This window comes from Peromyscus eremicus, chromosome 3 (assembly GCF_949786415.1).
Source record: "Peromyscus eremicus chromosome 3, PerEre_H2_v1, whole genome shotgun sequence".
In the NCBI taxonomy this organism is placed as follows: Eukaryota; Metazoa; Chordata; class Mammalia; order Rodentia; family Cricetidae; genus Peromyscus; species Peromyscus eremicus.
Window position 1 is genome coordinate 101,375,884 of NC_081418.1, and position 12,798 is coordinate 101,388,681.

The window sequence follows — 12,798 nt, forward strand, 5'->3', positions numbered from 1 at the left end:
AGCACAGGCTTGTACTTCATGCAGCCCTCTTTTGTGATCCACGTATTCAGGCCCCCCTGGTTCATCATCTACATTGCTCAGTGACTAGTGTCACCTAGTGTCAGACCTCCCAGATAGAACAGCTCACAGAACAAAAGGTTTATTCTTCTTACAGTTTAGTGTTACACTTCATCACAACCGGGATGTCAGGGCATCAGGCACTTGAAACAGCTGGTCATATCACACCTGAAATCAGAAACATGAATGCATTCTAGGTTCTAGATTCAGTCAAATTGACAGGTAACCCTAACCATAGGACTTGTTTTTTTTAACCTGGGATTTAGTATATATATCTTGATCACACTCTTCCTAGACTCCCTTAACACTTCCCCTCCCCACTCCCCCTCTCCATTTAAAAAAAAATTTCTTGAGCAGCCCACAAGTACATGAATATGGGGGTCATCCACTGGAGTATGGGCAACCTACTGCAGAAAATGGCTCTTCTCCCCTAGCAACCATCAACCACCAGTAGCTCCTCAGCTGGGGATTGAGCCTCATGAGCCTCTCTCCATCCATGCTGCAATGGTGACTGGCTTGATCTTGTAGCACAAGACTTTCCCAGAAATGTAATGCCCTCAGAAAAAACTGATGCTGTACCCATGAAGTCATATATGTGTGTAAAGAAAGCCACTTACAGACCTCAGGTGAAAAGTGGCTGCTGGGATGCAGGATTCCAGATTTGAATCAACAATGGATGGGACTGAGGAACACATCAGAATACTCTGGGTAGAGGCAGCCCTGGACTGTAACAAAAAGGAGCTAAGAAGTAAGTGAGCAAACAGTTCCAGAAGCAGAGTCAGCCATGCCCAGAGCCAGGAAAGACGACAGCATGAGGTCATTGTTCTCTGAAGCAGAAGGCCGTCCTGATGTGGAACCCTTGCAGTATGGGGGCAGCAATCACGCTGGGTTGTGAGACTTTTTTATTCTGACATTTTATTGTGTGCATGTGTGTGGACAGCTAGGTGTCACAGCATCCCTATGGCAGCCAGAGGACAACTTGCAGAGTCAGCCCTCTTCTTTTACCTTGTGCAGACCTGAGTCTTGAACCCACGCTCAGCAGAGTGCTTGTGCCCGCTGCATTGTCTCACCAGCCCAAGAACCCCGAGTGAGTTGAAAGGAAATATCAAGTTCAAACTGGATTGAGGAATGAGTGAATCAAAGACAATTGGATGAATCAGACAAAAGGCACAGGGATTTATGGAAGGAAACAGGAGAGAGCAAGCCACATGTAAAATTTGAAGAGGCTGGATGGTGGTGGGGCGTGCCTTTAATCCCAGCACTTGGGAGGCTGAGGCAGGTGGATCTCTGAGTTGAGTTGTAGGCTAGCCTGGTGAGAGAAAATATTTTAGATGTTTTAATTTTTTCAAAAAATCATTGAGAATTTGCTGTCAGTTTTTTAATGGACATCTCTGATCAAGTGAAAGTGGTTCCTGTCTTCAGTACTCCATAAAAGGTGAATTATAAATTGGATTTTATACTTATGAAAGTTTTTTGACCAGATCATTTTGATATTTGTTTTTAAGAGAAAATGCTCAAGAAGAGTTTTTATCTGATTTTTTTAAATGTAGTCAACTATTCTTTTAAATAAACCTTTCCCCTGGGCTTTGGTTGTCCTAAATTCTTTTTCACAAACTATCAATGCAAGATGTGTTTAGGAAAACTCTCTTCACTGTGTGGTGGTGGCGCACACCTTTGATCCCAGCCCTTGGGAGGCAGAGGCAGGCAGATCTCTTTGAGTTCGAGGCCAGTATGGTCTACAGAGAGAGTTCCAGGATGGCCAGGGCTGCAAAGAGAACCCTGTCTTGAAAAACCAACCAACCAACCAAACAAAACCCCCTCTTGAAATTACACAACATGGTAGGTTTGGCCCTGCTCCATCCCTGCTGTTTCCCTGTAACCATGCAAACCTGCTCATCATGCAGGTACTCTAACATCTCCCCTGTATTTTGGTTTTACACAAAGAGTGTTCCATCTGTGTTAGTCATACTTTTCTTCTTGCTGAAATCAAATGCCTGAGGAATGACTTAAGGAAAGGTTATCTTGGCTCACAGTTTTAGGGGATATGTTCTATGACGGTGGGGAATGCATGGAGGCAGATGTGGGAAATTCATTGCATCTGCTACAAGAAGTGGTAAGGGCTATAAAACCTCAAACTGTACCCCTAGTCACTCACTTTGTCCGGTGAGGCTCCACTTCCAGAAAGTTCACAAACCTCCCAAATAGCACTACTGCATGGGTATTGAGTATTCAAACACTGGAGCCTACTGGGGATACTTCACATCCAAACCACAGCGCCATCTTCCAGAATCATCCAGAGGTAAGCTCAGGGTCCAAACAGGTCATAGGTGTGGCAGGTCCTTTGGGAACTGTCCCTTTGGATCCCACAGCTCCTCCACCTGGCCTTGAAAGCAGTGAAGACCACAGTGGATGGGTCCGTGGAGTTCCCTGGTTTGTGGTTATCTCAAGTGAGCCTGGGTTGTCACCCCAGCACCCCTGCACATGCACCTCCTCCTTGCCAGCATCCCTACACCGGACACATAAATCCTGGATACGCCATTGCTAAGGCATTCCCATGGCCACGAGGCCTAGGCACCTGTTTACACACAGATCTTAAGAACCAGTCTTGTTTTTGTTTTCTAAAGTTGATAAGATAACTCATCAAACTTAGATCCCTGTCAAATGGTGTGGTCTATTTTATTTTAATAGGTACTAAGAAATAGCATCCGGATTAGTTTTTCCCAATGCCAGCTCCCACAAGCTGTGCACGGCGTGAGGCATCGTCATTCCTGGCAGACCACACTGGGGCTCTGGAATTTTTGGCAATATCTTAGACAAAAACATGTTATCTTGTTTTTGTTCTAATTAGAAATGCCTCGACTATTAGTGAAGTTCCATACCTTTTTATTTTTATTTACCTACCTGTTTAATTTGCTGGCTGGTCTTGTTTCTTTGTTTGAGGTCAGCATATCTCCCCTGCACATGCTCTGTAGGGTCCCACTCCTTTGTCTCCTATAGGAGTCTGAGTGTTAGAAGCAGCAAATCTGTGGGTTTCTCCCCACACCACCTTCCTCTTCCCTCCCCAGGCTGCCATGCTTATGCCGTGAGGCTCAGCTCTGTTACTTTCTAGTTCACCCGGGTGTGGGGGGGTACACCATCACCAGGGTGAGTCTCATCCCCTCTCTTAGGTCCCGCCTAGTCTCTGTAATGTCCAACTTCAGTCTGATTCAGTGGGGTCAAGCCACACGCAGACATCACCACGGGCATTGCAGAAGTCTCTAGACTGGCCTGCAAAGAATGGACACCTGAAGGCTCTCCCAACCTGAGGAATGTTGGCCTCTGATCCTCATCTGAGCAATTGCTAGCTTGGGGTAGCTCACCTGCTCTGAGTGACTCCAACCTGCCTAGAAACACTGAGGACTCTCTCCTGCCCTTGGGTGTGTGGGGCCCCCATGCCTACCTGCCTCATGATCATGAGTTTACATGCTCTCTGGGACCAGATGACTAGGGCTTGCAGGAAGTCTTGCTTTTCTTGGATTGGTAACCTCTTTTCCATGTCGCTCAATCTGGCCACAGAGGAATGCACTTCAGGCTTCTCTTGGGAGCCTCCACTCAGGACAGACACCCCCACCTTCCTCCCTTCTGCCCCTGGGAAGCTGTCTTAGCCCTTCTCAAAATGCTTTGGTCCTCGGGATTTTTCTTTTTGTTGAGACAGGGTCTCATGTAACCTAGGCTGAACCTGGATTTGCTATATAACTGGGAAGACTTTCTGGTCTGCCTGCTTCTACCTCCTAAGTGTGGAGATCACAGCCTATACCACCTTACCCAGTTTCTGTTGCTGAGGATTGAACCCAGGGCCTTGGGTGTTAGGCAAGCATTTCACCCATTGAGGTCCAGGCCCAGCTGCTAAGCTTTGGATTTTATAGTAAAAAACAGGATTTTAACATGGTTTGTTTAAATTAGCTAAACAAGACTTGAATGAGCTCCTAGGGGAACCATTCCTTCACATAAAGTCAGAATTCAAGTACTCAAAGGTCACAACTCAGGGACTAGTTGAGATGGCACATGGGAGTGTAGTCATGTGATGAGGAAGGTTGGCAAGTTAGGACCTGCTGACATAAATCTGTGAACAACATTCACTAATACAATTTTTTTTCTTTTTAATCCTAACTCTTTCCTTATGCATAGGCTCAACCTTTCAGTATCTGGGTTATGGTTCAGCAGAAGCCAGAATAAACAATCTTGTGGTATTAGAATGTTTCCCAAATGTGTACTGTTTGCTTCATTATAAATACTGGTGAATGGTGGTCAACAGTTTTACAGTTCTTTTTCTAAAAATTCAATAAATAAATATAGGGGCTGGAGAGATGGCTCAGTAGTTCAGAGCGTGTACTGTTCTTCCAGAGGACCTGAGTTCAGATCTCAGCACCCACATCAGGTGGCTCACAACGGCTTCTAACTCCAGCTACAGGTGCATCTGACATCCTCTTCTGGCCTCTGAGAGCAACTGAATGCACACATGCACATACAATTAAAAATAAGGGGCCAGAGAGATGGGTCAGTGCTTAAGAACACTTGCTGCTCTTGCAGAGGACCTGGTTTGGTTCCTAGCACCCACATGGCGGCTCACAACCATCTGTAATTCAGTCCCATGGGATCTGGCACTCTCTTCTGGCCTCTGTAGACACCAAGTATATACATGGTATACATACATATGTGCAAGCAAATACACACATAAAACAAAAATCTATAAACATAAACTATTCAATAAGTAAATATAAATAAGCTGACATGTTAGACCATCACCCTTTGGCCCCTATTCCTCAAGGCACTGGTCATTGTCCACCTTGGTCTTTCTTGGTTTTCCTTCTGTCTTCCCTCCTTACCCAATCCTCTGTAGGGTCCCTAATAGCTCAGCCAAATTGGCTTCACCCTCCTGCCATCACCACCTACTTCCTAACATGAGTCCCTAGGTGCAGGGACTCTTGTCCTCCTACATGGGCTCACTCTGTGCCTGCCCCACTTTGTGCATAAGGGTCACAGGTATTTGGAACATTCACCCCATATGCAGGGGTATTGTGGGCATGGAAAGCCCAATGGACCTTATTAAACTTTTATAGAGAATCTGATTTCCCAGTAGCCTTAAACAGGTCTATTTCTGCCGGGGGGTGGGGGTGGGGCTTGGCGCACACCTTTAATCTCAGTACTTGGGAGGCAGAGGCAGGAGGATCTCTGTGAGTTCCAGGCCAGTCTGGTCTGCAGAGCAAGTTCCAGGACAGGCTCCAAAGCTATACAGAGAAACCTTGTCTTGGAAAAAAAAAAAAAGTCCATTTCTGCTGTCTGTCATGGGAAGGCTCCCCATGGAATCTGGAGATTACTCTCCTGTGGCGACAACGTTGAGCTTGGGGGCACAGACTCAAGCTCCTTGAGTGACAGCACAGGCAGATGTTCTCTGTGACTTCTGATGCCTTGTTCTGACTCGGGATCTCTTCATTGTTCCATATTCTGGTTTATTTTCTTGTATCAGTGTTGGATTTCATAGTTTTTCTGCTACATTCAGTCAGCTCTTTCATTTAGGTTTGACTGATTCTTCACGGCACATTTGTTCTATTCAGAACCTAAAGGCAAAGGCCAGAGGACAACTCTCGGGAGCCTGGTCTCTCTACCACGTGTGTCCCTGGGGTTGAACTCAGGTCATCAGCCTTGGTGGCAAGCTCCTTTAATCACTGAGCTGTCTTGCTGGCCCCTAAGCCCACTATTATAGGAGGTTATTTGATCTGTATTTCTGAATTACAAGGCTTATTTGGGGACTGGGAGGGGACTGTGCTTGGCAGGCCCAAGGCTCTGAGCTCATCCCGGCACCACGGGTAAAAAGATCTCATTTTATTTTGTAACATACTCATTTTATAAGGTCTCCTGTCTTTGCGTAAGTAGTTCTCAGATGAGTGAGTCACCTCTCCTGGAGCTGCCCCTCAGGGGCCTGCATCTACAGAACGTCCAGTGTGTTCTGTGACCTAAGCCAAGCATTGACCACTGGGGCCTGCATCACTGACATGCCCTTCCAATGCGGCTTAATTTGGTTTTTTGTGTTGCGGGGGAGGTAGTGTCCCATGACCACACAAGCAAATCTGTGCCAGCTTCTCACTTAAGAACCCCTCACCATGAGGAAAATCAGAGAAGGGGCATACTTTGGTCCTTGCTTGAGGATTGTGCTCCTCATGGGATCATGGAAGAGCAAGGCCCCCTCTCAACAAGTTAAGAAGTCAGTTTTTTCTCCCCACCATGGGCTCTATGGGCCATTTGTTACCTATGAGCCTAGTGCTTCATCTCCTTTCTCTACATGTGCCATAAAGCTCAGCCCTGGGCCTGTGGGATCCACAGTGGGCCAGAGACTGTGTGGGAAGCCACCACATCCTCCACATTTGGTCTCAAGCTTTGCTCTGGCATTTGCCCACATCCCTTTATTTCTTCCATCGATGCTGTTCCTGGCCCTGCATGCACAGGGAAGGAGCTGCTACCTCAGTCTCAGCCAGTGGCTGGCTTGGGTTCCAATCCTGGATCTCCCATCTACAAGTTGAGCAGCTATATCTATGTCCTCAAGCTCCTTAGGGCTCCGTTTCCCCCCAACTGTAATATGAACATCAGTGAATACCAGCCTAGTGGACTAGTATATGGGTTGATCTAACCCGGGCATCGGGAATGGCAGCTGCGAACTAGAAGACCCTCAGTGGGCACAGCAGACTCTTTTATTTCAAAACTGGGTGGAGTGGTGCTACTTCATCCAGAGAGCTAAGTGCTGCTCAGAACATCTGTCACTTTCTCTGCCGTGCTTATGGGTTAGGGGCTAAACTCTACGCTCTAACCTTCTGGACACTGGCTCTATTTGCAGGGAGGAAGGTTCTTATGGTAGTCTGAAAGAAAATGGCCCCCAAAGGGAGTGGCACTATTAGGAGGTGTGGCTTTGTTAGAGTAGGTATGGCCTTGCAGGAGGAAGTGTGTCACTGTGGGGGTGGGCTTTGAGGTCTCCTTTGTTCAAGCTATGCTCAGTATGGTAGACAGTTTATTTCCTGTTGTTCTGCCTGCGTGCCACCATGTTTCCTGCCATGTTGATAATGGACTAAACCTCTGAAACTGTAAGCCAGCTCCAATTAAATAATTTCCTATATAAAAATTGCCGTGGTCATGGTGTTTCTTCACAGCAATTGAAACCCTAACTAAGACAGTATTGGACTACCTTTTTTTGTGGGGGAGGCTTATGACATACAACTGGAGAAGGGAAAAAATAGCTGGGTCTTTAAAAAAACAGATTTATTTTACTTTTAATTATGCTTTTTGTTTGGTTGGTTGGTTTTGGTTTTTCAAGACAGGGTTTCTCTGTGTAGTCTTGGCTGCCCTGGAACTCACTTTATAGACCAGAGAAATCCACTTGTCTCTGCCTCCTGAGTGCTGGGATTAAAGGCATGTGCCACCATGCCCAGCTTTAAGTATTCTGTGTGCACATGAATGCAAGTGAGTGCAATGCCTCAGAGACCAGAAGAAGACATCAGATCCCCTGGAGCTAGGCTGAGAGGCAGTTGTGAGCCACCAACATGGGTGCTGGGGACCAAACATGGAAAGATCAGCAGAAGATTCTAACTGCTGCTGTTCTCTCCATCCCTGTACTTATTTTTAATTGTGTATGTGCATGTATGGGCTTGTGTATGTGCATGTATGGGCTTGTGTATATGCATGTATGGGCTTGTGTATATGCATGTATGGGCTTGCACATGTGCGTGTATGGGCTTGTGTATATGCATGTATGGGCTTGCACATGTGCATGTAGTGCCCTCAGAGACCAGAGAGGGTTTGGCCTCTGGAGTTATAGGTGGTTACGCCTGATGAGAACAGAACTTGGGCCCTCTGCAAGAGCAGTATGTAGTCTTAACTGCGGAACCACCCCTTCGGACCCATAGAAGGGTCTTTGTGTAGAGCTGCGGAAAGGGGAAAAGGATATGGAGTCCTCTTTATCCAGAGTGCTGCCTCCGTCCATTTTCTGCCTCTGTGGCAGAAAATCACAAGCTGTGATTTATCAAAAACAGAAGCTGATATAATGCATGGTACTGGAGGTTGAGATGCCTCACCACAGCTGGTGGTAGAAAGTGAGAAGACTGGGAGGTGACAGCTAGTGAGCGAGAGCAGCTGACATCCCCTAGCTGGATTCCCATCATGACCTGTTCCTGTGAGCAAAGCCTCGGGGTCTCTTATGGTCTCATTTCTTAACATCACAATGGCAATTAGACATCAACATGGGTTTCAGGGCTCACTGTGAAACCACAGACTGCGTGTGACAAGCCACCCAGAAGCTTGGTCTTGCCAAGTTGTTTTCCCCACAATTCTATTAGAGAGAGGCTCAGAGAGGCAGCCATCGGGGCTCCGCTCAGTGTCAGCTCAGGTGGCCAGGACTGTTCATCATTTTCTGAGGTAGTGTCCCCACACGTGCTTTTAGTATTGATTGTGGCCATGCCTACGTGTAGGTCCTTTGTTGTTATTATTGTATGGTATCCACAATGTGTGTGCACCTCAACTGATCCATCCCCATGCAGATGGTCTTTGAACCTGGGACTGTGGTTTGGGTGTGAAGTGTCTCCCAAAAGGCTCATGTGTCAAAGGCATGGCCCCCAGCTGGTGACGATGATCAATGGGGTTAATGCACTGATGACTTTGTAGCGTGGGATGTGGGGACTTTAAGGAAGTAGGTCACAGCCTATTTAAAGGATACACTTTATCTTCAGTGTCAGTCTCTCTCGTGGCTTCTGCACCTCTGTGAGATGAACGTCTTTCCCACAGTCTGGCCGCCATGACAGTTCTGATTCTCCTTGGGCCTGTGCAATGAATTGAAACTCCTAAAACTGTGAGTCCGAGTAACTCTTTCCTCTCTATGTTGTTCTGTTTTGATCAGGTAGTCTGTCACTGTGATAACCACAGGCTCTTCCCAGCGTCTTTTCCATTATGTAGTGTTGCTGTGAACATTTTGGGGGCTTGTTTTTGGGGAGACACATGCCAGGCTTTGTCTCGGGCACATATCAGAAGTTAACCCTGCTGGGTGGCAGGGAATGCTTCTAACCAGGAGACACACGAGGGGCAGTCCATCAACCATGTGAGAGAACTCTGCTGCACACACACACACACACACACACACACACACACACACACACACACACTGTATCAACAGACTTCTTACTATTTTACCAATAAAATGGAATTTTGTGGCTTGTATCTACGGCAGCAATGGCTCCTGCCTCTCAGGGATCCACGACATTCCCTGTTCCATGATGACAGCTTAATCTTTGCCCGTTGGAGTTTGTTTCTGTTTTTCTACTCCTTATGGATTTAGGCGTCTACCCCATCTTGATGCCTCTTTGTCAGCCGCTCACTCTATAAGAGCCTTCCCACACTTCAGCCTCTTTCCTTCGTCTGAATTGTTCTCGGATTTTCAGAAGTTTGGGGTGTTTTCCAACACTTCACCTTTCTTTTACTCAAGAGCTTTTTGTACTTGAAGAAACCCTGCATTGCCTGGAGATCAGAAATTCTCACCTAGACTTTCTTTTCGTAATTTGAGTTCTTGCTTCTGACATTTGCTCTGCTGTAGTTCTTAATCCATTTTGAGCAGAGAGGGGTGCATCTCACGCAGAGGGAACAGAAAGCCTATTCTTCCAGGTGTAACGATTAAAGTGGCCTCTTCCCTCTCTTGCTGGTAATTCAGTGTGACAGGCTGTGCCCAGCCCAGACCCTTCTAGACCGACATGATTCTACTGGGGGTGTGTGTGCTCTGTTTACCCCCGCACTGACACCACACACAGTATTCATTGCTAAAACCCTGCAGTAAATTCCCGTGTCTGGCACAGCAAATCCGCCTCTCTTTTCCGAGCTGTCTCCGAGTGTCTCTCCTCTGTTAATTTAACATCGAATTGTCAGTTTCTGCAAAAGACCCTGCTGAGTTTTGATTGGCATATTGTGTAATCATCTCATAAATTTGAGATGATTGGATCAGAATATTAAACTTTCCAATTCATAAACACAGGATACCTTTTCATTTCATTTGGGTCATAATATCCTTCAGGGAAATTCTGTTGATTTCTACATAGGGTCTTTACAACTTTACCTAGGTTCATTTCCGTTTATATCTGTTGTGTTTGTTGCTGGCTAGATTGTGGCAGCATTTCTAAGTTTCTCAGCGCTGTGTAGACACTCAGTTGACTTTTCGTATATTGCGTGCATGTTTGGATATGAGCTCCATGGCTAAGCCATCCTACGGCTGCTACTTATTTACCTCCAGTTTTGTTCTTTTTTTCTTGTCTTACTTCACTGTCTAGGATCTTTAATAAAACTGGGAACCACAGTGACAGCATTGATCATTTTCATTTGCTTCATTTTAAAGCAGACTGGTTTAAATAGATTCTCCATGATGTCCCCGTGACCTCGTACACGTGACTCTTCAGTAGAGTTGGCAAGTCCTCAAGTTAACCTATCTCATTCTCTCCAGGGCCTCAGAGCCATGAGTCCGACTAAGCAGCTAAACATTTGCACAGGAACCTGTCCTTGCCTCTCAGACAAGTGACAATGTCCCCACAGAGCGTGCTTTTCCTACAGCGTCCTCTGCATCTGTCAAGATGCCATGTATATAACATTTGACCTCTGACCTTGGTTCCTGACACTGAGCTCCTAGTATAACACAGCAGATTAATATATTGGTTTTGGTCCCAATTCCTTTCTCTAGGAGTCTTAGAGTTTCTTGAGTCACAGAATCAAAAGGATTATCTTTGTTTCATTCATAATAATTGGTTTAAAAACATATTTATTCTTATAAAACAAACAGCACAGAATATTTCAGTGGATACTGCTGGTTGCCAGCTTAACTAGCCATGTGACCAGCCTGGACCTTGAAGAGAGTGCTGGATGGACATCACCATGGCCAGTGTTGTAGTTAATCAGACTTCTCTAATGGAGGCTCCAGAGAAACCCTGGCTGACTAGGTTCAGAGACTGTACAGGCTGGAGAGGGCATCAACATGTCAGGAGGGAGGGACATCCCAAATGTTGTGGGCACAGAGCTTGAGACCCTTCCTGAACTTGCCCTATATGCCTCTTCAAACTACCCATCTTCATCCTTTACAGCAACCCAGTCTCCAAAGAGTGTTCCCCTGAGTTCTCTGAACCATTCTAGAAAACCACCCAACATGAGCAAGGGTTGTAGGCTCCTGCTCTATAGGCAGATCAATGGAAGCCTAGGTGACCAAGACCTGCAGTTGGTACCTGAATTGGGGCAGTCTTGTGAGACTGAGCATAGAACCTATGGGGTCTGTGTTCACTCTAGGGAGTCAGAGCTAGAACCGAGTTAAACTGAGAAAGTGTTGGCATCCATCCACAGAGAACTCAAGGGTTGCTTGCTGCCTCAGCACTACTGTGAACAGAGTTCCTTGAAGACATCGTCCTGGTTTGCTCTCTCCTGTTATGATCAATACCATGGCCAAAAACAACTTGGGAAAGAGAGAGTTTATTTGGCTTACATGTGCTGATCACTGTCTATCACTGAGGGAAACCAAGGCAAGAACTCAAACAGGTGGAGCGGCAGGAGCTGAAGCAGGGGCCATGGAGGAACACTGCTTACTGGCTTGTTCCCTGGGGCTTGCTCAGCTGCCTTTCTTATGTCCGCCTGTCCAGTGATGGCACCGCCACCGTGGGCGGGGCCCTCCTGTATCAATCATTAGTCAAGAAAATGCCCCACACATCTGCCTACAGGCCAATATGATAGCGGCATCTTCTCAATTGAGGTTCTTTCCCCCCAGATGACTCTAGCTTGTTTCAAGTTGAAAAAAAACAAACTTAACCAGCACAGATACATACCCAAGAAACCTTGATATGCCTGCCTGGATTAGAACATTCTGCCTCAAGATTTACCTGTCTATTCCCACTTCTCCTCTGTTCATTCCCAAAACATCTGGAGTCAGAACCAGTACCTCCCCCAGGGCTGCAGTAAGGGCCTCTAACAAATCTTCCTCTCAGGCTTTGCCTTCTTCCAGACCTTCTCTGTCTTTGACTGAGGCTTGCATCCTAAAATTGATAGAATTTCAAATGTCAACCGCATCTGAAAGCCTTCAGTGGCTTCCTGTTGACCTAGAAGTTGCCTGTTAGGAGCCTTGCTGTGCTTCGCCACCAGTTTCTTCAACCTTTCCCGACAGACAGGCCGCTGCAGCTTAGCCGTGCTCTCTGGGCCGTTCAGCTCTAACCTGGATGGTGTCTGTGCCACAATAGCTCCCATGTAGCACCCTTAGAGCCACTGATGGAAGACGGCTCAGATGAGACAAGATGCAGGAAAGGGCTGAGCATCCAGACATAGATAGCCCTGTCTCCCCAGTTCCCTGGGCAAGGCCAGCTGTTTTCAGCAGAGTGCTGCAGGCATAACTTTGGGGAGGGGAGAAGAGACCCGTAAAGGGGGATGAAGGTGAAACCTCAGATAAGAGATGACAGCATGGTTCCCTCCCTGCCCCCAGAGATACTTGGAGAATGGGGTAGCCTTGGTCAAAGGCTCCTCAGAGATAACTCCTCAGGGCCAGGGGACAGGCAGGAAGAGCTTGCTCCTGTCCCTTTCCTGCTGCCCTTCTCCCACCTGCCTCTCTCGTCACCAGGTTGTCAAGGATGGAATGACATCAGACCTCTGTTGGCAGGGCTACCTTCACTAACAGGCTCCAGACAATGATTGCACACGTGAGCTCGGCACTGCCCT

The 12,798-nt window shown here is 46.8% G+C and overlaps 1 long non-coding RNA gene across 1 annotated transcript; it reads right to left on the minus strand.

Moving 5' to 3' along the window:
* Positions 1 to 677: 677 nt before the first annotated feature.
* Positions 678 to 12,145, minus strand: LOC131905991 (uncharacterized). Its single transcript, XR_009378088.1, has 4 exons — positions 12,032 to 12,145; positions 3,497 to 3,602; positions 2,959 to 3,048; positions 678 to 782 (listed from the first exon to the last, which is right to left on the minus strand). It is a non-coding gene; the product is annotated as an uncharacterized LOC131905991 (long non-coding RNA).
* Positions 12,146 to 12,798: the final 653 nt, after the last annotated feature.